Source organism: Caretta caretta, chromosome 2 (assembly GCF_965140235.1).
Source record: "Caretta caretta isolate rCarCar2 chromosome 2, rCarCar1.hap1, whole genome shotgun sequence".
In the NCBI taxonomy this organism is placed as follows: domain Eukaryota; kingdom Metazoa; phylum Chordata; order Testudines; family Cheloniidae; genus Caretta; species Caretta caretta.
In genome coordinates this window covers 241,351,714-241,377,593 of record NC_134207.1, presented here as the reverse complement: position 1 = coordinate 241,377,593, position 25,880 = coordinate 241,351,714, and the positions used below count along the sequence as shown (strand labels likewise).

The 25,880-nt window shown below is 44.2% G+C and overlaps 1 long non-coding RNA gene across 1 annotated transcript in view; it reads right to left on the bottom strand.

Moving 5' to 3' along the window:
- Positions 1-12,733: 12,733 nt before the first annotated feature.
- The window catches only part of LOC142071219 (uncharacterized), a 38,307-nt gene continuing 25,160 nt past the window's right edge, over positions 12,734-25,880 (bottom strand). Inside the window, exons 2-4 of the long non-coding RNA XR_012667278.1 lie at positions 24,040-24,159; positions 15,199-15,324; positions 12,734-12,882 (exon numbers count right to left, since the gene is read on the bottom strand). This is a non-coding gene — a long non-coding RNA (uncharacterized LOC142071219). The remainder of the gene's footprint in view (positions 12,883-15,198; positions 15,325-24,039; positions 24,160-25,880) is intronic.

Below are 25,880 nucleotides of genomic sequence, written 5' to 3'. Positions count from 1 at the left end.
CCGGCAGCACAGCTGGGACCGGGTCGCTGCACTTCCCGCCGCCAGTGAGTGCAGCCCTGGCCCTGCTGCAGAGCTCAGGGGAATAGGTGGGGGGCTGGGGCGGAGCAGGGGTGGGAAGAGCCAGATCAGGGGCTGAAGCAGCACGCAGCTGCGCAAGGCACCAGGAAATTTGGTGTCCCAAATTTCCTGGTGCCCTATGCAACTGTATACTTTGTGTATGGGTAAGGACGGCTCTGTGTGTCAGCATGCTGTCTCTTTCAGTTCACACAGCAGCCTGAGTAACCAAACCTGAGGCAGGGGGAGGGGGACATTCCCACACACATTAGCCCCTGGCTCTGCATAGCACAGCAGTCTCTCCCCACCCCCCACCCCACAGCAGCAGCCTGCTCTACCTGCCGATTCCACGTTAATGGTTCTGGGATTCCCTCCAAGTTCTGCCACAGCCTCCTCAGCAACCAGGAGCTGCATCCTCAGCAGCTCTGTGAGCTCTCCATGCTGAGGAATGTCAAAGCTTCCTGGAGCTTTGAAAGGGGAGGGGTGCATGCCTGCATAGCGAGATGCGTGGAAGCCGAGTTCAAAGCAGTGAACAGAGAGGTCATGGCGGGCATTGTGGGATATTGGGGGAGGCCAGTTACGGCGACATAATGAATGGCAGCGTCTACACTGATGCTTTGTTGCTTTAACTTTGCCACAAATGGCTCTATGCCTCTTGTTGAGGTGGTTTTGTTTTGCCACCAACAATAGCTTTGTAGTGTGTACACCTTCACTGTTTTGTTGGCAAAAACTGCCGTAGAAAAGACTATAGGCAAGTAAATAACCCTGGTGATGCGAAACTATAGAACCACCTTGCACAAAAACTTTCAATGTGGTCTTAAGGACACTTTGTCTTTGAAGAAATGAGTATATGAGGTTGTGTCATTAAGGCTTGTAATTTACTGACTATTCTTGCAGATGTTATAGCCAATAAGAAAGTCTATATTTTGGGAATGGAGAGACAATGAGCAGGTTCCTGTCTGCTCAAATGGAGAAACCATGAGGGTGGCCAGCACAGTGGTAAAGTCCCACAATGGGACCATTTCCTTCACAGATGGAAATAGGCAGACAATACCTTTCAGAAAACTCACTATCATGAAGTTTGAAAAAATCAACTTTCCTTGGATCAGAGGACAAAATGCTGGGCTTTCCACCAAGTGAATCCTCAAAGAGCTAAGAGCCAGACCCAAGGACTTCAAATGTAACAGGTAGTTCAAAATGTTCTGAATATGCGTTGACATGGGTTGAATTCCCTTAGACATTGACCAAACCAAAAAACATTTCCACTTAGCCAAATAAACACACCTAGTAGGTTTCAGAGTAGCAGCCAAGTTAGTCTGTATCCGCAAAAAGAACAGGAGTACTTGTGGCACCTTAGAGACTAACAAATTTATTAGAGCATAAGCTTTCGTGGGTTACAGCCCACTTCATCGGATGCATAGAATGGAACATATAGTAAGATAGATATAGATATATATACACACACATATACAGATAATTTGGACGGTACCATACAAACTGTAGAAGGCTAATTAGCTAAGATGCACTATTATCAGCAGGAGAAAAAAACTTTTGTAGTGATAATCAAGATGGCCCATTTAGACAGTTGACAAGAAGGTGTGAGGATACTTAACTTAAGGAAATAGATTCAATATGTGTAATGACTCAGCCACTCCCAGTCTCTATTCAAACCCAAGTTAATGGTATCTAGTTTGCATATTAATTCAAGCTCAGCAGTTTCTCATTGGAGTCTGTTTATGAAGCTTTTCTGTTGCAAAATTGCCACCCTTAAATCTTTTACTGAGTGGCGAAAGAGGTTGAAGTGTTCTCCTACCGATTTTTGAATGCTATGATTCCTGATGTCAGATATGTGTCCATTTATTCTTTTGCTTAGAGATTGTCCGGTTTGGCCAATGTACTTGGCAGAGGGGCATTGCTAGCACATATCACATTAGTAGATGTGCAGGTGAACGAGCCCCTGATGGCGTGGCTAATGCAATTAAGTCCTATGATGGTGTCTCTTGAATAAATATGTGGACAGAGTTGGCATCGGGCTTTGTGGCAAGGATAGGTTCCTGGGTTCGTGTTTTTGTTGTGTGGTGTGTGGTTGCTGGTGAGTATTTGCTTCACCTAGTCGATGGTTTTCTACTATTAAGCAGGTTCCTCTGAACTGCTTCTGAGCATTGCCTTTCCTCCTCATCTAGCTGTGTCCCATCCACACCATGAGTTGTAGACTGCTCAGTAACAGTTGACCAACCTGGCCATGGGGCTCAGTCAGCAGGTCAGGAAAGAGAGGAATTGATTTGGGAGGTCAAGCAGACAGATTGAGAGAGTCAGAGAACCAACACTGTTTTGGCCAAACTGGCATAATAAGTACTAATTTGGCATAGTCATACTTCAGTCTGAGGATAATTTGAGAGATTAAAGGGACAGGGGGAAAGGCATATATCAGCTCTGTTCCCCAGCTCAGATGGATGGCATCAGTAGGAGACCCTGGACTGAGTCTGTCTTGGAAATAAAATTAACAGTGTGATGTTGCACCCCATAATGCTTTATAGAAATATGCTTATGAATGTAAATATGACATAACTGGAATGTGTTTTATGCTACATATGCCATGTAACCTATCTCTGCAAAGGTTATGATCTACCAAATATATTCATGCTATTTATATGCATGTATCATTTTTGTACTCGAAGTTATGAGTATTGGTTGTGTACTTGTTTGACTTTAAATAGCCTCAGTGAAGCATTTTGTCAGCTTCTGCAGAAAAGACTGTTCTCAGTAAGTGCCCAATCAAGAAACACTTAAGCTGACACTAGACTTTGCTGGATGCCAACCACATCTGAGCTTTCCTGGGAACGTTCCTGTAGAGAACTAAGTCATACATGGACATGTGACTTGCCCAAAGCTCCATCTTGTAGAGGGGATTCTACACAGGGGGAGGGAGGGGTTTAGACCCACAAGGAGAAACTATATAAAGCCTTGGGAGACCCCTCCAGCTGGCTCAAGAGGTAGCCTCTCCACCACCAAAGGATACCTGAAAGAAAACTGGAACAAAAGACAGTAACTGTAGGGGTATGAGTGATTGCTGGACCCAGACTAGGAGGAGGCTCGTCTGTAAAAGAAGCTTACTGGAACACCTCTGAGGGTGAGATTTCATCTGTAATCACTTTCTTACTGTATTAGGCATAGATTTGCGTGTTTTGTTTGATAATTTACTTGGTTCTGTCTGTTATCACTTGGAACCACTTTATACAGGATAAAACGGATTTATTTGGGGTTTGCACCCCATTGGGAGCTGGGTACCTGAGTGTTGGAGACAGGAACACTTCTTAAGCTGTTTTCAGTTATCCTGCAGCTTGTGGGTAACGTGGTTCAGCCCTGGGTCTGTGTTTGTAGCAGGCAAGCGTGTCTGGCTCATCCTAGGCAAGGCACTGAAGTCCCAGCTGGCAGGGAAGACAGGCTCAGAAGTAGTCTAGGCACATCAGGTAGCAGTCCCCAACGGGGTTTCTGTGACCCAACCCTTCACAAACAGCACTTCTAGTTGTCCTTTGTTGAAAATAGGTTGACCAACAGGATGCCTCATTCCTGAAAATGAACCTCATCACACTGTTCTTTAGAGACCATTTGTAATTGAGGTTAAGATTTTGTCACCATTATTTTTAGCAAAAGTCAGGGACAGATCATGGGCAATAAACAAAAATTCATGAAAGCCCATGACCTTTCCCTGACTTTTACTAAAAATAACGGTGACAAAATGGAGCTGATTCAGAGCTGCAGGGTCCCCCTGCAACCTGGGGTTGCCATGCTGCCCGCGGCAGTTAGAAGATACAGCGTCCCCCTGTTGCCTGCAGCAGCTTGGAGCTGCAGGAGCCCATGGCATCTCGGAGGTGAGGGGGGGTCCCCTGCCACCTGGGGTCCCCCCACCGCCTGCACTGTCTCAGAGCTGTAGGGTCCCCTGCCACCCACAGTGACAGAGCTTCAGGGTCCCCTGGCCACCTGCAGTGACTGAGAGCTGCAGGGGCTCCCCAGAACCCACAGCAACTGAAAGCTGTAGGGTCCCCCTGCCACCTGCAACAGCTCAGCGCTCCAGGATCCCACAGCCACCCATGGCAGCTGGGAGCTCCAGGGACCCCCGCCTCTCATGTGATGGCTCAGAGTTCTGAGGCTGGTGGCTGGGAGCTCTGGGGTCCCCCTACTGCCCACAGTTGAGAGCTCTGGGGCTGGAAGCTCTGAACTGTAAGGTCCCCCCATTGTGGCTCAGAGTTGTGGGGCACCCTGATACCAAGGGTCCCCCTGCTGTCTGCAGTGGCTCAGAGCTGCAGGTCTTCCCACCACACACGGTGGCTGACAGCTGCAGGGGCCCTCGCCGTGGCTTGGAGTTCCAGGGCCCTCGCCACGACCCTGAGGCTGAAGCAGAAAATGTCACGGAGGTCTATGGAAATCACGGAATCTATGACCTTCATGACCTAATGCTGTCCTTACTCATGATTGTTGGAGAAAGTCCAACAGAGATGGTTGGCCAACAGATTTTGAGAGCCCAGCATGGGGATGATGTTCTCCTTAATGCAGAAGTCCCAAAACTGTATTGCTTCCTAATAAAGCTGGTGGCAGCAGGTTCCTTCCTGCTTGTACACATTGCAGTGGTATTGTTACATAAGAACATAAGAATGGCCATACTGAGGCAGACCAAAGGTCCATCTAGCCCAGTATCTTGTCTTCCGACAGTGGCCAATGCCAGGTGCCCCAGAGGGAATGAACAGAGCAGGTAATTATAAAGTGATCCATCCCCTGTCGCCCATTTCCAGCTTCTGGAAAAACAGAGGCTAGAGACACCATCCCTGCCCATCCTGACTAATAGCCATTGATGGACCTATCTTCCATAAATTTATCTAGTTCTTTTTTGAACACTGCTATAGTCTTGGCCTTTACAAGATCCTCTGGCAAGGAGTTCCACAGGGTGGAAGAAATCTGATGAGGTTCAACAAGGACAAGTGCAGAGTCCTGCACTTAGGACGGAAGAACCCCATGCACCACTACAGACTAGGGACTGAGTGACTAGGCAGCAGTTTTGCAGAAAAGGACCTAGGGGTTACAGTGGATGAGAAGCTGGATATGAGTCAACAGTGTGCCCTTGTTGCCAAGAAGGCCAATGGCATTTTGGGATGTATAAATAGGGGCATTGCCAGCAGATCGAGGGACGTGATCGTTTCCCTCTATTTGATATTGGCAAGGCCTCATCTGGAGTACTGTGTCCAGTTTTGGGCCCCACACTACAAGAAGGATGTGGAAAAATTGGAAAGAGTCCAGTGGAGGGCAACAAAAATGATTAGGGGACTGGAACACATGACTTATGAGGAGAGGCTGAGGGAACTGGGATTGTTTAGTCTGCGGAAGAGAAGAATGAGGGGGGATTTGATAGCTGCTTTCACCTACCTGAAAGGGGGTTCCAAAGAGGATGGATTTAGACTGTTCTCAGTGGTAGCAGATGACAGAACAAGGAGTAATGGTCTCAAGTTGCAGTGGGGGAGGTTTAGGTTGGATATTAGGAAACACTATTTCACTAGGAGGGTGGTGAAACACTGGAATGGGTTACCTAGGGAGGTGGTGGAATCTCCTTCCTTAGATATTTTTAAGGTCAGGCTTGACAAAGCCCTGGCTGGGATGATTTAGTTGGGGATTGGTCCTGCTTTGAGCAGGGGGTTGGACTAGTTTTGGGCCCCACACTTCAAGAAGGATGTGGATAAATTGGAGAGAGTCCAGTGGAGGGCAACAAAAATGATTAGGGGACTGGAACACATGAGTTATGAGGAGAGGCTGAGGGAGCTGGGATTGTTTAGCCTGCAGAAGAGAAGAATGAGGGGGGATTTGATAGCTGCTTTCAACTACCTGAAAGGGGGTTCCAAAGAGGATGGCTCTAGACTGTTCTCAATGGTAGCAGATGACAGAACAAGGAGTAATGGTCTCAAGCTGCAGTGGGGGAGGTTTAGATTGGATATTAGGAAAAACTTTTTCACTAAGAGGGTGGTGAAACACTGGAATGCGTTACCTAGGGAGGTGGTAGAATCTCCTTCCTTAGAGGTTTTTAAGGTCAGGCTTGACAAAGCCCTGGCTGGGATGATTTAACTTGGAATTGGTCCTGCTTCGAGCAGGGGGTTGGACTAGATGACCTTCTGGGGTCCCTTCCAACCCTTATACTCTATGATTCTATGATTCTATAGATGACCTCCTGAGGTCCCTTCCAACCCTGATCTTCTATGATTCTATGGTTGATTGTGTGTTGTGTGAAAAAATACTTCCTTTTGTTTGTTTTAAACCTGCTGCCTATTAATTTCATTTGGTGACCCCTAGTTCTTGTATTATGAGAAGGAGTAAATAACACTTCCTTATTTACTTTCTCCACACCAGCCATGATTTTATAGACCTCTATCATATGCCCCCTTAGTTGTCTCTTTTCCAAGCTGAAAAGTCCCAGTCTTATTAATCTCTCCTCATATGGCAGCTGTTCCATACCCCTAATAATTTTTGTTTCCCTTTTCTGAACCTTTTCCAATTCCAATATATACATTTTTGAGATGGAGTGATCACATCTGCATGCAGCATTCAAGATGTGGGCTCACCATAGATTTATATAGAGGCAATATGGTATTTTCTGCCTTATTTATACTTTTCCTAATGATTCCCAATATTCTGTTCACTTTTTTGACTGCCGCTGCACACTGAATGGATGGTTTCAGAGAACTACCCACAATGACTCCAAGATCTCTTTCTTGAGTGGTAACAGCTAATTTAGACGCCATCATCTTGTATGTATAGTTGGGATTCTGTTTTCCAATGTGCATTACTTTGCATTGATCAACATTGAATTTCCTCTGCCATTTTGTTGCACGGTCACCCAGTTTTGTGAGATCCTTTTGTAGCTCTCCGCAGTCTGCTTGGGACTTAACTATCTTGAGTAGTTTTGTACCTTCTGCAAATTTTGCCACCTCACTGTTTACCCCTTTTTCCAGATCATTTATGAATATGCTGAATAGGACTGGTCTCAGTCCAGACCCCTGGGGGACATCACTATTTACCTCTCTCCATTCTGAAAACTGACCATGTATTCCTACCCTTTCTTTCTTATCTTTTAACCAGTTACCAATCCATGAGGACCTTCCCTCTTATCCCATGACAGCTTACTTTACTTAAGAGCCTTTGGTGAGGGACCTTGTCAAAGGCTTTCTGAAAATCTAAGTACACTATATTCACTAGATTCCCCTTGTCCACATGCTCGTTGACCCCCTCAAAGAATTCTAGTACATTGGTGAGGCATGATTTCCCATTACAAAAACCATGTTGACGTTTCCCCAACAAATTACGTTCATCTGTGTGTCTGACAATGTTGTTCTTTACTATAGTTTCAACCAGTTTGCCTGGTACTGAAGTCAGGCTTACTGGACTATAAATGCCGGGATCACCTCTGGAGCCCTTTTTAAAAATTGGCATCAGATTAGCTATCCTCCAGTCATTTGGTACAGAAGCTAATTTAAATTATTGGTTACAAACTACAGTTAGTAGTTCTGCAATTTCACATTTGAGTTCCTTCAGAACTCTTGGGTGAATATCATATGGTAGTGATGACTTATTACTGTTTAGTTTATCAATTTGTTCCAAAACCTCCTCTAATGACACCTCAATCTCAGACAGTTCTTCAGATTTGTCACCTAAAAAGAATGGCTCATGTTTGGAAATCTCCCTCACATCTTCAGTCATGAAGACCGATGCAAAGAATTCATTTAGTTTCTCCACAATGGCCTTATCATTCTTGAATGGTCCTTTAGCATCTTGATTGTCCAGTACCCCACTGGTTGTTTAGCAGGCTTCCTGCTTCTGATGTACTTAATTTTTTTTTTTTTGCTATTACTTTTTGAGTCTTTGACTAGTTGTTCTTCACATTCTTTTTTGGTCTTCCTAATTATATTTTTACACTACATTTGTCAGAGTTTATGCTTCTTTCTATTTTCCTCAATAGGATTTAACTTCCACTTTTTAAAGGATGCCTTTTTGTCTCTAACTACTTCTTTTATTTTGTTGTTTAGCCACGGTGGCACTTTTTGGTTCTCCTACTATGTTTTTAAATTTGGGGTATACATTTAAGTTGAGCCTCTATTATGGTGTCTTTAAAAAGTTTCCATACAGCTTGCAGGGATTTCACTTTTGGCACTGTACCTTTGCATTTCTGTTTCACTAACTTCCTCATTTTTGTGTAGTCCCCCTTTCTGAAATTGAATGCTACAATGTTGGGCTGCTGTGGTGTTTTCCCTACCACAGGGATGTTAAATTTAATTATATTATGGTCACTATTACTAAGCGGTCCAGCTTTAGTCGCCTCTTGGACCAGATTCTGCACTCCACTTAAAACTAAATCAAGAATTGCCTCTGCTCTTGTAGGTTCCAGGACTAGTTGCTCCAAGAAGCAATCATTTAAGGTGTCAAGAAACTTTATCTCTGCATCCCGTCCTGAGGTGACATGAACCCAGTCAATATGGAGATAGGTGAAATCCCCCATTATTATTGAGTTTTTTTTTATTTTTATAGCCTCTCCAATCTCCCTGAGCATTTCACATTCACTATCATCATCCTGGTCAGGTGGTCAGTAATATATCCATACTGTTATATTCTTATTATTAGAGCATGGAATTACTATCCATAGAGATTCTATGGTACAGGTTGGTTCATTTAAGATTTTCACTTCATTTGATTCTATGTTTTCTTTCACATATAGTGCCATTCCCCCACCCCCACAGTTCTGTCCTTCTGATATATTTTGTACCCTAGTATTATTATATCCCATTGGCTATCCTCATTCCACCAAGTTTTTGTGATACCTATTATATCAATATCCTCAGACAATACAAGGCATTCTAGTTCATCCATCTTATTATTTAGACTTCTAGCACTTGTATATAAGCACTTTAAAAACTTGTCATTTTTTAGCAGTCTGCCATTATATGACATAATTGAATGGACTTCTTTTTCATATGACTGTTTCTTATCAAATCCTACCAGTATTTTATTATCTTCCATCCTCTCCTCCTTACTAGGACATAGAGAATCTCCATTAATAGATCTTCCCCTAAGAGATGTCTCTGTCCGAACCACATGCTCCTCCACATCTTTTGGCTTTTCCCCAGCTATTAGTTTAAAAACTGCTCTCCGACTTTTTTAATTTTAAGTGCCAGCAATCTGGTTCCATTTTAGTTTAGGTGGAGCCCATCCTTCCTGTATAGGAACTTTTGGGAAAGTTTCCCCAGTTCCTAATAAATCTAAATCCCTCCTCCCTACATCATCGTCTCATCCACGCATTGAGACCCTGCAGTTCTGCCTGTCTAACTGGCCCTGCACATGGAACTGGAAGCATTTCAGAGAATGCTACCATGGAGGTCCTGGACTTCAATCTCTTACCTAGCAGTGTAAATTTGGCCTTCAGGACCTCTCTCTTATCCTTCCCTATGTAGATACCAATGACATGTACCACAACCATGACTCCTCCCCAGCACTACACATAAGTCTATCTAGAGGTCTCGAGAGATCTGCAACCTTCACACCAGGCAGGCAAGTCACCATGAGGTTCTCCCAATCATAGCAACTGCAACCCTAACCCTAATGCTGTTGGTGAGTATGTGAACCGCTGCTCCCCTGATCTGATTCCAGAAGCCACAACATACATTGTAAATGTCTTGAAGCTCCAGGGTGTTGATATGACATGACACTTCCTGCTCTGACCTCAAACCCTGAAATTTTAATGCTCCTAGATCTGCTCCCCAATCTATTGTGCAGGTATAAGTGACTACAGTTCTGGACAAAGGAGGGCAGGCACAGGCAACACCCTTGTATACACTTTTCTGTTCTGCCCTCCATTGTAGAGAGTCCAAATTTTCTGGAGCCACTCATGCAAGCTTGTCCAATGACAGGCAACTCAGGCAATAGACCAACTTCTACCATGATTTAACAGACAAAGCCACAATCTTGCATGCTGAACCACATAAGTGCATGCAGCCATATGTCCTAGTAACTTCACGCATACACAGACCATGGTTGAAGGATGAGATTGGAGATCCAGGCAAAGGCACTGAATTATCTGGAATTGCTTGTGTGGTGGAAAGGCCCTCAAATCTGTAGAATCTAGTAGGGACCCTATGAATTCAATTTTTTGAGTTGGTGTCAATGTCAACTTTGCTTTGTTCAAAATCAACCTAGGTTGATGAAGAATGTTCAGTGTGAACTGGACAGGACTCATTCGTCTGATCTGCCAAATCATCTAGGTACAGGAAGACATGAATTTCCCTCTTTCTGAGAAAGGCCATTACCACCATCATGCTTTTGGTAAAGAAGCATGGAGCTGATAACAGGCCAAAGGAGAGAACTATGTACTGATAGTGTTGACTGGCAACAAAGAATCCCAGGAACTTCTGTGGCCTGGGAAGATCCCCACATGGAAGACTGAAAGTAACAATGTGGAAAGAATAGTAGACAGAATAACCATGCAGAATCTCATATACATGTGTTTGTTGAGATTGCAGAGATCGGGGATGGGTTTCACCCTTCTCTTTGACTTGGGAATCAGGAAATACAAAGAATAGATTCCCTTTCCCAGTGAAGAAGAGAAACTTCCTCTAAAGCTCCCAGAGCACACAAAGTCAGGACCTGTTGAAGAAATAATGGCTCATGAGAGAAGGCCCTGAAAAGAGATGGGGTAGTGGAGTGGATAGGGGGATGCACCGAAAGTGTATGATGTAATCCCACAATGCTTAGGACACATCTGTCCATAGTTATGGTTTCCCAAGCACTGTAGAAGCAAGGCAGCCTGTCCCCAAACTGAGGAGATGAAGTTGATATGTTCACAACTGGTTTGTTGCTCTCTATTTTAGAGTCCAGGGCAAGAGGAATATTTGATCCACAAAATCCTGAGCTATAAACTTAACCGTGGCAGGCTCTGGTATCTTGTAGACAGGGATGGCTATGGTCCTGAGGAGTGCATCTGGAAACCTGTGGAAAATGTACAGTCCCCCAACCCCCGACACACACTTGTTGAAGCATTCCATAGGAATCACCCTGAAAAGCCCAGTCCCACATCACCCTCAGGGCACCCCTTGGGGAGGGGTGATGTCAGGGACTACAGGTCTACAAACCCTGATCTATAGGACTGTTAGGAGTTAGTAATTTCCAACCTGCCACTCAGGGACTGCCTAACAGTTGCCAGAATAGAAGTTGAACCCCAACAGAGCAGGAAGAACCAAAATCCAGTCCAGTCCTAGAATCTGATTGGCAGAATGCTAGGGGTTCGAATGCTGTTTGGTTCACAGCTTCTATATAAATCCAGCACAGGAACAGGAATACATGCAACTGGGTTCTTCCTGCCTTGGACTGCTTCCCCTCTGATACCTACTCCTACTGAGTGCTGCTTATCTCCTGGAAACCTGACCCTACTTGGCTCTTGTCACCTGATTCTTGGCCTGTCTCAGACTCTGACGTCCAGGTATCTGACCCGGCCTGACTCGCAACTCCTCTAACCACTAGGTCAGATTGCCCATGTCCCAGTCATGACACATACTTAACTGCATAAAGGGTTCAGGATGCACCAAATCAAAGGAGACCCCGCTGCCTTTGTCTGTAGTACAGGTGGCCCAGCCACAGAGACCACCCACAGAACCAGTGATCTAGCCCTGACTGAGTGGACAATCGGTACCTCAGAGAACAAGGAACCTCCCAGGGATTCCAAACAGGAAACCAACTGTAACCCAGAGGATATGAGATGGTGCTGATAACAGTGCTGACAATATAAGTCAAGACACTTAGGCTGTGATGAGACACCAAAGATGAAGCCACCGCAGTTGAATGTTATTGAATAAGTAAAATGAAAAGGAGTACTTGTGGCACCTTAGAGGCTCCTTTTCTTTTTGTGAATACAGACTAACACGGCTGCTACTCTGAAACCTGTCATTGAATAAGCAGTGAGTCAGGAATAGACAGGCACAGCAAGTCCACTACTGCCTGATACAGTAGTAGTGTGGAGACAGAGTGCCAATACCAATGTTGTCCATACTGGACTCAACAGATGCCCCACAGTGGTAACAGAGTCAACAGTATAGACTCTAATTGATCAGGCATTGGTCAGAGAGCAGTTTGATGGCCCAGCTCTATCTCACATGTTGGAAGATTCTACTAACTAAATTAAATCCAAAGGTATAACTAAACTTAATTATTTACAGAAAAAAAATCACAGAAACACTGTGATAAAGAACATTAGTGAGATACCACACTGAACACTCTGACTCAAGCCGCAGGGAATGAGAAGGAACTGAAGGAGGTTGGGCTGGTGCCAGATTTGTAAAGCCATTGCGGCACCTTGGAGACTAACAAATTTATTTGAGCATAAGCTTTCGTGAGCTACAGCTTACTTCATAGGATGCAGTGCATCCTATGAAGTGAGCTGTAGCTCACGAAAGCTTCTGCTCAGATAAATTTGTTAGTTTCTAAGGTGCCACAAGTCCTCCTTTTCTTTTTGCGGATACAGACTAACATGGCTGATACTCTGAAAACTGGTTTACCAGAAGATTGCATCACAGCAGATTGTTTTAAATCAGGATTAGATTCCACAGGAGGGGAGTCTATGGCATTTCTGTGAATTTAGAAATGTATATGAATGCATCCTTAATTTGTTAACTCGTTACGTACCAATGATGTTGTTCTGTTGTAACTGGATCTGTGCAAGAGCCTCTGCTTGTGGCAGACAGTCCAGATTGAATTGCTGATTTGTAAACAGATGCCTTTTTTTGTCTAATAATTCTTGTATTTCATTCTCTGTTGAGACAAAATAACTATTAGATGATTCACAAAGAAAATATTTAAACAATGTGTCATTCACTAAATTTAAAACATATATAACATGCAAAGAGGGAAAATTATACAAATGGTTACTACTTTACTATTCATCCCATATGTAACTTTTAAATTGATGCCATTTAATTCCACCTAGCATTTACATAGAACTTTTAAGGACTGAAAGGCAGCTATCTGTGGAGTGAAAAAAATAGCTTTTTCACAGCACACAGCAACATTACACTACATTTTCAGGCATATGGTGAAAAATAATGTATCAAACTGAGGCCTCATAGAAAATTTAAACAGAATGAAATTCCTGGAGATGGAATTTGGCCAGAACACTGGAATTAACAAATTCCAGTTCATATTTGATCACTAGTGTAGCCTAAAGATTAACCTGCTTGCTTGCATATATCTAGATCTATATCTATCTATATATCTTTTCTTATAGTTTAAGTATTTGGTTTATTGTAATAGGTTTATAGATTTATATTAAAGTAATTTTGGCAGTAATGAAAAGGGACCTACAGGCCATATCCTGTATGTTAAGTTAAGGAAAAGTTAGCATATCTATATTAAGACTTTTACCTAGATAAGCATCCACACATATATCTAAGACCTTTTATCTAGACAGATAGACAATAAGGGGGTTTCCAAGTTGGTATCCACAGACTTAACAGGTACATCACAAGGAAAGAACATGTCATCGATATACACAAACATACAAGCCTATGGAGTAACTATAGCCTAAAATTTTGTGGGTGAGGAATGAAATTTGGGCATAGAAGGAAGGATTTCCGGCATTTGTGCCCTATGAAAGAGGTGACCCACCTCCCTAGAGTATTCTTCTTCACTCTGTACTCGCTCTCTATTTTCTACTCTATTCCTCTTCTATCTGTGCTATCTATCTATGACACTTCTAACTATTTGGAGGCCATACTCATTTTCTTTCAAACTTTAAGTTCCAAGGGGACTAGGCTAAGCTTGGTTTCCCTAAGCTTTTGTTCTTAGTTTTGTTTATTAGGTTTTGATTTTAAGTTTAAGTTAGTCAGGTAAACCCTATGTTAGCTTTGATAGCTCTTAGCATTAGCTTCTTTAAGCACAGCATCTCTCATTCAAGAATTGAGAAACCTGAACCGCGAGGCTGGTCCTGTGTCTCTTACCACCAGGTTATCAAGGAAGGGTGTGAGTATATTAACCAAAGCTTTGTAGCATATAATACTATATTACCATATGTATCTTTTGAATAGCAGTAATGCAATTGTAACTTTGTAACTCTGATTATTTTACCATTTAATTACTATTTCATTGATTTTAATAAAAAGTCTTTAAGGCTATATCTGTCTCAGTGTGATACCTGTCATACCCCTGAGAGTCCTTTGTAAATTCTGTGGAGCCTGATTCGGGATAAGAACTTTTATCTTCTGATCAAACAGATTGGCGAGCCTAAAACCCATACTATCCAAATTAATATTATTAACACCCTAAATCAGGCAACACTAGTTACATCATAATTTGAACTAGAACTTTACCTTAAGAATTCAAGAAAGCAGAGCAGATACACTAGCTACAGCATTGTTATGGGTCAGGCATGCCACTATCTTCCATTCAGAGAAGATGTAAAGAAGACATTGTAATCAGGTGGCTGAAACAACAGCAGTAGTACCCCAAAACATAGGCTTATAGAAAACTGAGTAGAAGTTGAAACATGTGGCAAGGGATTTCAAATGCAGACATTAAGACTTTGATTGATGGAACTGCATGCACACTGAAACACCCAGAAAAAGGAAAGGAAAGAGAGAGATAAGCAGATGGAAAGTTTAACACACACAGCCTCAACAAGCTGGCTGAAAGAGTTTGGTGCTGAAAGCAAGGAAGCGTTCTCCTGTTTTTGGTTCCTCCTGTGATCAGAGAAGCAGGACTTTGAACATTCCTTATCAACAAACAAGACTGCATCAAAGAAATTACCAGAGTCCATCATCAATTTCTACTCCCAGCTAGAACAACCCTCAAGTCCCCAAACAGTTCTAGACACTTGAGTTAAAAAAGGAGTAACTGTTAACACTTGCCTGAAATATAATCAAAAGAGCCTGATTGGTCTTTAGGCTAGTGTTTGTAATGCCCTTTTATTTGTCATAATAGATTGTACATGTGTGTTTTTATGTGCTGTCTTTGTACATGTGAGTATAGGTGATTAAGACCCCCCAAAATAGCCCACCATTGTATTTCTCCAAAAATTACCATTTTATACAACATTATCTGAATAAAGCCTTATTCTAGTAATCCTCTACTTACCAGTGAGGTTATTTAAGCTTAATTGGAGTGGTGGTAGATTTGGCAGTGGGGACATACAGGGAAAAGCTGAAGGCAGATTTGCAAGCAGGAGACGTTTTCTTAATGCTATCTGTTCCATTTCATTTTCTGCAAAGATAAGATGATTTTAAACTTGACTAATGAAGTGATAAATTTTAAACTCTATCTGAGAGCCCAGTATATGAATGATATAAATCTGAAGTATTGTTTTTGCTATGTTTATCCCAGGATATTAGAGAGACAAGGTGAGTGAATATCTTTTACTGGACCAACTTCTGTTGATGAAAGAGACAAACTTTCCAGCTTACACAGAGCTCTTCTTCAGGTCGGAGAAAGATATTCAGTGTCACAGCTAAATAAAAGGTAAAACAGAATGCTCCGCACAAGGAGTAGGGCTGTCAATTAATTTCAATTAACTCAAGTGATTAACTCACAACAAATTAACGCAATTTAAAAAAATTAATCTCATATAATCACAATTTTAATTGCACCATTAAACAATATAAATTAGCATTCTATTAAGTATTTTTGGATGTTTTTCTACATTTTCAAATATATTGATTTCAATTACAACACAGAATAGAAATTGTATAGTGCTCACTTTATATTATTATTTTTAATAAAAATATTTGCACTGTAAAAAAGATCAACAAAAGAAATAGTGTTTTTCAATTCACCTCATACAAGTACTGTAGTGCAATCTTTTTATCGTGAAAGTGCAATTTAGAAAGGTAGGGTTTTTCTGTTACATAACTGCACTCAAAAACAAAACAATATAAAACTTTAGATCCTACAAGTCCAGCCAGTCCTACTTTTTGTTCAGCCAATTGCTAAAACAAACAGATTTGTTTACATTTACAGGAGATAATTCTGCCCGCTTCTTATATATAATCTCCCCTGAACGTGAGAACAGGCATTCACATGGCACTGTTGTAGCCAGCATTGCAAGGTATTTATGTTCAAGAGATCCTAAACATTTCTTTGCTTTGGCCACCATTCCAGAGGAGATGCTTCCACGCTGATGACGCTCATTAAAACAATACTGCATTAATTAAATTTGTAACTGAACTCCTTGGGGGAGAATTGTATGTCTCCTGCTCTGTGGTTTTACCCAAATTCTATCATATATTTTGTGTTATGGCAGTCTTGGATGATGACCCAGCATACGTTGTTCGATTTAAGAACACTTTCACTGCAGATTTGACAAAACACAAAGAAGGTACTGTGACAGGGTTGGGCCAGATGGCTACAGGAAAGTGATCCTATTGGGATCTGCTAAAGGAGCCCCACCCCCAAGCCTAAGCGGGGGATCCACAGGACCTGGAAGCCAAGTGATTTCAGGGGACAACTAATAAAATAACAGGAACAGAAGTGCGGTCAAACAAAGGGAGCCTGATGGGGACACCGCACAGAGAACCCTGGACAGTGCCCACTGCTCCTCGAAGGTGTCATGGAGGATGGCCATGCAGTGCTGGGCCCTAGTACAGGGAAAGCGGGGCAAGAGGAATGCTCGAGCTCCGCTCCTTCCCACCGATGTGGAAGCCCCCTGGAAGACCAGGAAGGGGGGCACAGATGCTGGGCCTTCTGCCTTGCCCCCGGGTGAAATTTGTCCACCGGTACCAGCTGGGGAAGATGTGGCATCACCGACTGCTCCTCAACGGCGTCAAGGGAGTCAGTGGACTCCGCCCAGAGGAACTCTGCCCGGATACGTGAATGGACGGAAGATCAAAAATAGGCCCCACAGTCACAGGAGACTCCATCGGCTAACCTCCTCACCCTGGTTTTATGGATGGCCATTTTAGCCAGGACCAGGAGGTCCCGTGACTTTGTGGGGCAATGGATAGGGAGTGCATAAATAGAAAGGTGAGAGGAAAAGTGCAACCATAAGCATAACAAAATGTCTAAGAAGAGCCGGAATAGGGGCTGCAGCCTGGCGCACTCTAAGTAAATGTGCGCCAGGGTTTCCCTCATGCCACAAAAGGGGCAGGTGACTGGGATAGAGGTAAACCGCGCCAAGTACATGCCCATGCTCATGGCCCCATGAAGGAGCTGCCAACTTACATCCCTAAGGGCCTCAGGACCAGGGTGGAGTATAGGCTGACCCACCAGGGCTCCTCACCCTCTAGAGGTGGCAGGAGGTCCCACCACTTTGTATCGGGGCAGGACGTGAGGGTGAGAACGTGAAGGGTGTAGAGCATGAGTGTCTATAGATGTTTCCTTGGCGTGGTCTGGAAATGGACCAGCTGCCGATCGTGCAGCTGGCTCATGGTGAAGGGGCGGGGGGGGGGTTGGTCGCATCCACAGGGCAGGGGCCCGATGAAAAGATCCAGAGGGCCTGGGGTGGAGGTTGGGCAGGGTATGCCCTCTCTTAGGACTCGGTCGAGGTAAACCCGAGCAGTGGGCGGCAAATCAGCCCTCACCTCATGAAGTACATGCCGGGGAGTACAAGGTCTGGAGAGCCCCATGTGCTGAGCGAGCGTCAGAGGATCTAGCCAGTCTCCCCAGTTGTAGTCCAGGAGGTCTCCGACTCTTTTGACTTCTGCCAGGACCAACCTTTGGCGCACTGAGTGTGACTCCATCACCTGCACACGGAGCTGGGGGTTGTTTAGCAGTGGCTCCGCAAGGAGATCTGCCCCCACGATGGCTGCCACAGACTTGGTCGCTGAGAACAGTTTCCAGGTCCAGAGGAGGTCCTGGTAGAAGACCGGCAGACTGGAGAGGTCTCACGGAAGACCTCTCGGATGGAGATAAAGGAGCTGCTGGTCATATCGGACCCCTCGGAAGCGGCACAGGAAGGTGTGTGCCAGTACGCTCCACACTGGACTACCTGCACCATAAAGGAGCCTCTGCAGGGCTTGGAGGTGCAAGACATGGCCCTGAGTGTGTAGACACTTCAGGCCCTGCCCTCCCTTCTCCAGTGGTAGATGGAGAACCCCTGCAGAGATCTAGTGCAATCCTGACCAGAAGAACTCCAGAATCGATGTCTGGAGGTGGGCCAGGAAACATGGGGCTGGAACCAGGGTGTTGAACCGGTACCAGAGCATGGACAGGTTGATTAAGCACCAGTGCTCTCCCTCGAAGGGAGAGGCACCAGAGTAGTTCTGTCCATTTCCGGAGCCGCTCTGTCACCCTGCCCTCTAAACCGTACCAGTTCTCCGGTGGAGACAGATGGGTGGCAGAAAGGTAAACGCCGAGATAGAGCAGCAGACTCGCACTCCACCGGATGGCCTGAAGCGCGGGTGGAAGGGAGCTCACCTGCCACCCATCCCCTACCACCAGGCCAGAGCTCTTGACCAGTTGACCTGCGTGGAGGAGGCTGCCGAATAGATGGCCACGCCAGGTCACCCGGGTCCTGGACCACGAGGAGCACATCATCAGTGTACACCGACAGGACCAGCCGCAGCTCCGGCTCTCACAGCACCAACCCCGTCAACCTTCTGTGGAGGAGACAAAGGAAGGGCTCAATTGCCAGAGTGTACACCTGGCCCCAGAGGGGGCACCCCTTCCGTACTCCTCGCCCGAAGCTGACTGGCTCGGTTAGAGTCCAGTTGAGCCTGACCAGAGACTCTGCAGAGGCGTACAGCACCTGGAGAAAACCCACAAACTGGGGTCCGAAGCCAAACACTCACAGAGTGCTCAGGAGATACCCATGGTCCACTCTGTCGAATGCCTTCTCCTGATCCAGGGACAGGAGGGCGAACGACAGACCATCCCTATACCCTAACTCCAAGAGGTCCTGGACCAGATACAGGTTGTCAAAGATGGTGCAGCCCGGGACGGTGTAGGTCTGGTCTGGGTGGCCCACATCCGCCAGCATGGACCCTAGCCACAGCGAGATGGCTTTCACTACAACTTTGTAGTCAGTGCTGAGGAGCAAGATGGGACACCAATTTTGTAAATTGCGGAGGTCCCCCTTCTTTGGCAATAAGGTGAGCACTGCTCGCATGCACGAAAGAGGGAGGACCCCGCTCTACAAGGACTCGGCCCAGACAGTAACTAGTCTGGGACGAAGACGTCCCAGAACACGCGGTAGAACTCCTCGGTCAGCCCATCCATGCCTGGAGATTTACTGGTGGGCATGCAGCGGAGGGCTTCCGAGAACTCGGCCAGAGTGAGAGGCAGCTCTAGCCGGTCTCGGTCGCCCGCGCTGACTGTAGGGAGCTCCTTCGGGAGCACTCTCCAAGCATTAAGATCGGTCGGATCTGGGGAGAAAAGGCTTGCGTAGAAGGCTCTTGCCCTCCCGCACATCTCCACCGGATCCATGAGGTGGGTGCCATCCTCTGCCAGAAGGCAGGTGACATGTTTCTTGGCCCCCCTCCTTTTCTCCAGGGCATAGAAGTGGGAGCCGCGATCCATCCCGAAGGAGGCGGATGCGGGATCGAACAAAGGCCTCCGGGCCTGATGGTCCTTGAGGGCCCGGAGCTGCTCCCGCTTCTCCCGGCACATTCCGCAGAGGGGCGGATCCTCGGGGCTGGCAGCCAGATGCCTCTCCAGCTCTAAGACCTCCCATTCCAACTGCCCTATCGCCGTATCCCTCCATCGGCTGGTGCCCCAGGTGTAGTCACGGCAGAAGAGCCAGGCGCGCACCTTCCCCAGGTCCCACCACCACCGTGCCGAGGGAAAGGCACGCCGCTGCCCCCGCCAGGCCAGCCAGAACTCCCGGAAGGACGTCACAAAGCCCACATCCTCCAACAAGCTGTTGTTGAAATGCCAGTGGGCCGCCCCCGGCCTCTCCACGCAGAGGGAGGCTGTCACTGTGGCTAAATGATGGTCAGAAAATGGGGCTGGCCGGATGCTGGAGGAGTGGGCTCGTGAAAGATGGAAACGTGATAAATAAATGCGGTCCAACCGGGAGTGGCGTGAACGATGGGCCTCAACCCAGACAAAGGTGAATGTTGAAATGTCATCTGGGTGGTGGTCGCACCAGACATCCACCAGGGAGTGCTGTTCAACTATCTCTGAGGAGTACAAATGCTATTTGGCATCAAGAGGAAGGTCCTGTGGTGAGGATAAAGAAGGTGTTGGGAGGAGGCCATGGGGAAGTAGTCCAGGGAGTTGTAGCTGTCACACAGCTGTTACAAGAAACACAGTGGACAGCTGTGATCCACAGGGCCCTGAGCTGGAACCCGGAGTAGAAGGTGGGCCCGGGTTCCCCCCCTCCCCCTCCCTCAGTAGATATAAGAGGAGTTGACTTGGATTGTGGGTCCCACCAGAGGGGAAGGTCCCTGGCCTGTGCCCCAACCCACCAGGTGGATCAGCAGAGACTGCGGGGATTGTTCTTCTTCCTTTTCCCCATGCTGGCCAGTGATGAGGCTAGCTGAGTGAACGGCAGGTTTGAGCCACTAGCAAAAGTGGCCAAACTGAGGGCTGCCGTGAATCTCTGAGGTGAGCAAATCCATCAAGGCAGAGGAGGAACTTTGTCACACTACCAATGTGAGATTTCTACAACCAGCTACAGCATTCAACCTAAGGTTTAAGAATTTGAAGTACATTCCAAAATCTGAAAGGGACAAATTGTGAAACATGCTGGCAGAAATCTTAAAAGAGCAACACTGCGATGCAGAAACTACAGAACCCAAACCACCAAAAAAGAAAATCAACCTTCTGTTGGTGGCATCTGACTCAGACGATGAAAATAAATGTGCGTCAGTCTGCACTGCTTTGGATCATTATCAAGCAGAACCTGTCATCAGCATGGAAACATCCTCTGGAATGGTGGTCAAGGCATAAAGGGGAATACAAATGTTTAGCATATCTGGCATGTAAATACCTTGCAAATCCGACTACAACAGTGCCATGTGAATGCCTGTTGTCACTTTCAGGTGACATTGTAAATAAGAAGCAGGCAGCATTATCTCCCATAAATGTAAACAAAGTTGTTTGTCTTAACGATTAGTTAAACAAGAAGGACTGGTTGGACTTGTAGGCGCTAAAGTTTTACATTTGTTTTGTTTTTGAGTACAGTTAGGTAACCAAAATATCCTACCTTTGTAAGTTGCAGTTTCACAATAAAAAGATTGTACTACAGTATTCGTATGAGGTAGGGTGACCAGATGTCCCAATAAAATAGGGACTGTCCCAACTTTTAGTTCTTTGTCCCGCGTCCCGACCGATGCACAGTCGGGACACCATTTGTCCTGATATTGTGGCTTTTGCCGCTCCGGCTTCTTTTTGTTTTTGTTTTTTTGCTTCCCCCATGTGTCCTGATATTTTGTCCATTTCATCTGGTCACCCTAGTTTGAGGTGAATTGAAAAACACTATTTCATTTGTTGATCTTTTTACAGTACAAATATTTGTAATAAAAAATAATATAAAGTGAGTACTATACACTTTGTATTCTGTGTTGTAATTGAAATCAATATATTTGAAAATGTAGGAACCATCCAAAAATGTTTAAATAAATTATATTCTATTATTGCTTAAGAGTGTGATTAAAACTGCAATTAATCAGGATTATTTTTATGTTGTGATTAATCACGATTAATTTTGTCAATAGTTTGACAGATCTAATAAGAAGTTAACATGTTGTAAGAGACTATTCAAGATGAAGTGGGCAAGAAGGGGGGGGGGAAGGATAGCTCAGTGGTTTGAGCATTGGCCTGCTAAACCCAGGGTTGTGAGTTCAATCCTTGAGGGGGCCATTTGGGATCTGGGGCAAAAATTAGGGATTGGTCCTGCCCTGAGCAGGGGGTTGGACTAGATGACCTCCTGAGATCCCTTCCAACCCTGGTATTCTATGATTCTAAGCCTGCCAAACAATCAGTGGGGTCCTTGAACAATCAAGGTACTAAAAGGGCACTAATGGAAAACAAGGCTGTTGTGGAGAACCTAAATTAATTCTTTGTATCAGCCTTCATTGCAGAGGATGTGAGGGAGACTCCCGCACTCAAGCCATTTTTTAGGTGAAAAATCTGAGGAACTTTCCCAGATTGAGGTGTCAATAGAGGAGGTTTTGAAACAAATTGATAAATTAAACAGTAATAAGTCACCAGGAGCAGATGGTATTCACTCACTAACTGTGATATGTAACCTATCACTTAAATCAGCCTCTGTACCAGATGACTAGAGGATAACTAATGTAATGCTGGTTTTTAAAGAAGGCTCCAAAGGTGATCCTGGAAATTCCAGTATGGCCATTCTAATGTTCTTATGTTATATGTAATGAGCCACAAATCAGTGTCTTTATTGATTCCTTGATTTTTAGTGTCTAACAAAGTTATGAATTTAAGTCCCAGGCTTGTCTTTTGAAGGTGTTGTTCAGATTTCCTTAGAGGATGAGGACTGAGAGGCCAGATATGGAGTGATCATTTTGTGAAAAGTGTTCACCCATAGGTAATCGTGTTTGTCTTTTATCATTTTTCTTTGTGAGTTCATTTGAGAGCATAGTGATGGTCTCATTTCACCCACACAGTTGTTACTTGGGCATTTGGTACACTGGATGAGGTACATAACATGTTGTGATAGGCATGTGTTGGACCCAAGGATCATGAAAGATGTGTTGGGAATGGGTATTGATCATTGTAGCAGTGAGATATGTCTGGAGGTTTTGTATCTGTTGTTATGGCAAAGTCTAGTGCCACTTTGAGTTGGCGGGCTTGTGAGGAGCTTGTTTCTGATAATGAGCTTGGAGAGATTTTGGGGTTTGAAGGCCAGAAAAGGGAGTTTGGGAAAGATTTATTTCAGGATGGGATCCTCATTAAGTATGGGTTGTAGTTGTTTAATGATACCACGTATGGATTCCAGTGTGGGGTGGTTGGTGACAACTAGGGGTGTGCAGTTGGAGCATTTTTTTCTATATTGAAACATGTTTATCTCAGGGTATTTGGTGGCCCGTTCCATAATGCAATCTACTTCTCTGGTGGAGTGACCTTGTTTGGTGAAGGCTGATTTAAGTGTATTAAGGGGTGTATCTCAGATTTTCTCCTTGGAGCATATTCTGTGATCTCAGATGGGCTGGCTGTAGATAGCAGATTTCTTTGTGTGTTTGGGATCGTTACTGGATCTGTGAAGGTAACTGTGGTGATTGGAGGGTTTCTTGTGTATATAGTTGTCTATAGGCTTTCATTGTTGAAGGTGTGACACTCTGAGCAGCTTTCCCAGACCTGAAGAAGAGCTCTGTGTAAGTTTGAAAGCTTCTCTTTTTCACCAACTGAAGTTGGTCCAATAAAAGATATTACCTCACCCACCTTGTCTCTCTTGTATTTTTGAGGCATCCATACCCTTTTAAATTTTTTAAAAAATGTTGCTACTATGTAACTGCAAGACTAAAATTTCCTTTTTTTAAAAAATAGCATTTTCAGAAGTAACACACTACATAAGAACATACGAATGGCCATATTGGGTCAGACCAAAGGTCCATCCAGTATCCTGTCTACCAACAGTGGCTAATGCCAGGTGCCCCAGAGGGAGTGAACCTAATAGGTAATGATCAGTGATGGCTCTCCTGCCATCCATCTCCACCCTCTGACAAACAGAGGCTAGAGATACCATTCCTTACCCATCCAACCCACCCTTACCCATCCCATTCCTTACTGCATCTATTATCTATCTGGAGAGAAATATTTTGGAACAAGCCAACATTCAATGAAAGGATAGAAAGCCTTTAAGTTATGTTTAAATAGTAGCTACTTTAGGAACCTATTACCTCCCACTTTGTCTTAGTCCAGCACCTGGTCCCCCTTTCTCTTCCAGAGAGAGAAACCCGCCAAACACCATATGGTCACACAGCTACAGTGTTTCTTCATTTTCTATGATGTGACCAAAAGAAGTGAAAACAGAAAGTCATCTAAATAAACTTAACAAATTATAAACTCTTTACTTACTAGTGTTTTGGTCTTGAGGCAGGAGTGCTGAAAGAGTGTGTTCTAGCTGTGCACCCTTACTACTTAATGGTTGTCTTTCTGGCAGGAGTCTTTTTTTCTCTAAATGTGCCATTTTGCTGCCTATGGGTTGCCCAATGGAAAGAAAATATTTATAGATATTTAAGCAACTGCAGTTACAAACACCAAAACATTTAACACTGAGAAATGATTAAAGCACATGCTCAGTAGCTAACTTTTAGAAAATATTATTATCAGGGGATCATCTCAAGCACAAAGGGAGTCAGAGTGAAAAAACATAAAAAAATGCAAAAATATAAAGGGCAAAAGTTTTAAGCAATTTAAAAATAAAAAAATATAAAAACAATAAAGAGCAAAGTTAAATTTTAAAAAGGCAAGGGTTTTTTTAATGAATACATAGACATCATTTTTGAATTTTCTTCTAGAAGTTAGATGGTGGTTTATCACCCTTTTAGAACAAGTGACTGATCCTCCTTTCAGCTTCCCCACTGATGGGATACATAGTACTGGATTATGGTTCAGGATAGGTTGCTGTTGCATTATGTTTTGCATTTGTATGTGTGTTTAGAGTTTGAGAGGATGTTCCAGTTTAAATCTGGTCTGAGAACCAAGACACAAGGGCTAATAATAAGGTTATTATAATCACTCTGGCCTGGTTTTAAAATCTTCTTTACCATCTTTAGTCTCAGTGGCTAGGGGGCCAAAGACAAAAAAAGGAGACCTTTTAGCACACTTTTTTGATAAAGGGACCAAAGTCTCTGCTTTCAAGTGCCTTTTCCTCCCATAATACTTCTTGGTTTTCCAGATGGACTTGGATGCAAATAAGTTAATCAATAGGCTTCCATCCTGGCCTGTGATGCGCTGAAAGACTAACGTCTCTAGACTGGATTCCCTCAGTTCCAAGTGTGTCCTGCTGAGCCAGCTGACCCTGATTTTCCTTCTTGGTGTAGAATCCTGAAGAACAGACAAGAGTTTTTGCCCAGGATATGAACAAAGCTATTTCTCTAAGCAGTGCTGAAAGTTATCTACCTTCTTAATTGTTATATTCACAACATGTTTCTGAAGAATCATCTGCTGGAATTGGAAAAGTGAATTTGTTGATCCATAGCAGGAGACAGGCTACACACCATGTCTCTTCCTTGGGCTGCATGCCCCTCCTCCCTGAGTCCAGATATGTTCCCCCTATATAGAGTCTGGTATCTGTACTGATTACTTAATTTTGGGCAAACCAAACACTATCTTCTTCTGTCACTCTTCTGAAATAAAGATGGTCTTGGATGATAACTTAGATACCAGAGTTACGTGAGGGCTGTAATTGACACTTCCACTTGTTTTGTTGAAGCTATAATTCTGAAGTCCTTTAACAATGGCTGCTGAGTTGTGTTAGAAGGTGAGAAGGTTGCCAGGCAAGGGCAGATGGGTATCCTGTTTACTTGAAGAAAGGACTGATATGTCATTTGTGAATACTCACTTTGAAGTTACAATTCCAAGTGGGAATACTCTGTATTGAAAATATTTCTGTCGCAGAAGCTGAATTATCTCTGGATGACGGTCCCTGATCATATTTTCCACAGATCTCCAGCAGAAGTTTTGGGAAGATAATATTGTAATGATAGATTTCAGTATTTCCACCTCAAATATTGATCTCCTTATGGACTTGTTCAGAGACTTAAGATCTAAAATGGGTTTCATGTGATTATTTCTCTTTTCACCACAAAGAATCTTGTCCCTTTTCCAAAATATTTATCTATCAAGGAACTGGTTTGATCATTCCAATGTGTAAGAGATGGACTATTTCACCTTTCATCGTCTGATGTTATGAA